Genomic DNA, 2500 nt, shown 5'->3' with positions numbered 1-2500 from the left:
CACCCTCTACGGGTAAATGGCCCCATTCAAGATGGACTTGGACGCGGTTCGACGTCTCGGGATAAATTGACCCTCCTGAACACTACATTTCCCAACGGCAGAACCGCGGGATTCAGTGCTGGGCTAATTCCTGTTCGCTCGCCGCTACTAAGGAAATCCTTGTTAGTTTCTTTTCCTCCGCTTAGTAATATGCTTAAATTCAGCGGGTAATCTCGCCTACTCTGAGGTCGTCGTACGTGATACAAAATTTTGTGTGTTTCGGCCGAAAGAGCGTAAAAGTAGTACTCGCGAAAACGTACAAAGCACAAAAAAAAAAGAAAAAAAAAGAAAACGAAACAACACTACACGACAGAAGAGAGAAAAAGGTAAACAAAAAACCGATATATGCCTTATGCGCCACACCAAAGTGTCAATATAATTCTTTCTTCATCTCGTGTGTCGATCGGAAACTCTCGCTAGACGATCTGGCCGGTTAACTTTAACGTCCGTCGAAAAGAACTTTCGGGGACTGGACGACCGACAGATCGCGCGGTTCCGCACGAATCGACAATGAAGAAAAGAAAAGACATGGGGCGACCGACATAAAGGTTCTCATCATTGGATATACCTTTTCTCTCTCCGCGGTGCTGTTCCGTGCGTGAACACACAAGTGTGTCTTTTGCGTCGTGTGACAATCAAGTTCGAAATAAGCCTCGCCAATAGAGGAGTATACATATTATTATAAAAAAAAAAATAATAATACATATAACCCGGTGGGATTTCTTTTTCTCTCTACTTCTTGTATAATTGAACCAAAAACCACGGGGGTACAGAAACGTTGCGCACGAAACGATTTATCATCGATCAAACACAAAACCAAATTAGAGACACGAGAGAAAGAGAGTAAGATCTCAAGACGCACATAGGCCGTCATCAATACGATTCAACGCGAACGTGGCGATGGAATGGCAATCGCACAGATTAGCGAGGACACGTCGACGACGGGGAATAATTCCGACCCGATCAAGTACGACGTGCTCCATCCCGCACATTGCTGCGCTTTGCTCCGCTGTCCATCGATCATCAAAGCGTTCGCGATAGAACGAGAGATCTCTTTCGTCTCTTCCCTCGAAGACTCGAAAAGGAATGTGTTTGTCGAAATCGCCGGCAACGACGACCCTCCGCCGTATGGCAATTATAACGTAGAGTTAAGAAACTCATCCACGCACAGGCATATTCTCTCCCTGGGGCTTAACATTGCCACACCACACACACTCTGTGTGCCACACAGTATTCTTTCTTTCTTTTATAATTTGTGTGTCCATCTCTGTAGTCTCGCGAGACTCTTGTAAATATACCTCTTTCGTATATACGCATCATTTCAGGCGACGTCGGGAGCGCGTTAAATGTTCATGAGTGGAAACGCTTCTTTCCGCAAGGCGAATCGTTTCGCAGAGAAGGTGAGAGATTTGGAGATCCTCGTCGAAGCGGTGCCTTACGGGCGGTCGTATTTTCAATACGACTCACGACACCGTAAAAACACTCACGCAAGTCCGAACGTAAGAAATACCAATCCCTACTTCGCCTCTCGTGGAAACTAGATATATATATATTTGTATGTGTTTATAAGACGCAATGCAAAAATTGGCAATTTTCACAGAACCGCGACAAACGCCGACGAAACGCCCATCATTCGCTCGTACGTAGCATCTTTGCAACCCGACTCCGAAACGCTCTTTGGCGCCCTCCAAAAATATATTTGGAGAGGTAAGCGACGGCGGGGACTTACAAGAGCAACGCAAGCAGTTTATGGTTACGTAAACGACCCTCAGCCAGGCGTGGTCCAGGAATTGTATCCGTGGACCGCAATGTGCGTTCGAAATGTCGATGTTCATGTGTCCTGCAGTTCACACGTTGACGCGCAATTAGCTGCGTTCTTCATCGACCCACGAGCCAAGTGATCCACCGTTCAGGGTAATCGTATATATTTTTGATTTACAAATCAATATATGTATATGTCTCTTGTTCTGCGGTTCGTAAGAACGCATTGTACCTGAACGCTCCAACCAGCGCGCGAAGGAGATTCGTTCAGGCGTCGTTTTAAGGACGACACTATCGTCGTCCGTGGAAACGGAAAAAAAAACCGTCAGATACGCAACACGTATCTGACGGCCGGGCGAACAGTACATTGAAAAACCGTTAACGTGGAAAACGCGGAGATGAATATATTCTCTGAAAACGACGGGGATCGTAGACAACCCGATACTGGATCCAGAGATGTAATAATATTCCTCTCCTCTTCACTTCCATTTCATTTGATGTGAGAACTGAGGACTTCACAGCCGGCTCTGGCAGCGGTCATTCGTCCCAAGCTCTCGCGATGCGCACTATTGGGCCACACGCACGGAGTAGGGTGTCAGACTCACGACTGCTTTAAAAGCGAGCTTCACGAGCCGGTCCACTTCCCGTATAAAACACATTTCCATAAAATGTTGGTGTGTGCTCGAGGTAACGATAAATT

General features: G+C 46.4%; 1 non-coding gene and 1 pseudogene across 1 annotated transcript; both read right to left on the bottom strand.

Moving 5' to 3' along the window:
* Positions 1 to 230, bottom strand: part of LOC143220664 (large subunit ribosomal RNA) — a 7383-nt pseudogene extending 7153 nt beyond the window's left edge.
* A 1571-nt stretch (positions 231 to 1801) lies between these two features.
* On the bottom strand, positions 1802 to 1956 carry LOC143220662 (5.8S ribosomal RNA). The gene has a single exon (XR_013011654.1). It is a non-coding gene; the product is annotated as a 5.8S ribosomal RNA (ribosomal RNA).
* Between the last annotated feature and the right edge of the window lie 544 nt (positions 1957 to 2500).

Source organism: Lasioglossum baleicum, unplaced genomic scaffold (assembly GCF_051020765.1).
Source record: "Lasioglossum baleicum unplaced genomic scaffold, iyLasBale1 scaffold1406, whole genome shotgun sequence".
Taxonomy (NCBI): Eukaryota; Metazoa; Arthropoda; class Insecta; order Hymenoptera; family Halictidae; genus Lasioglossum; species Lasioglossum baleicum.
The sequence above is the reverse complement of the archived record's forward strand: the minus strand, read 5'-3'. Positions and strand labels throughout refer to the sequence as shown.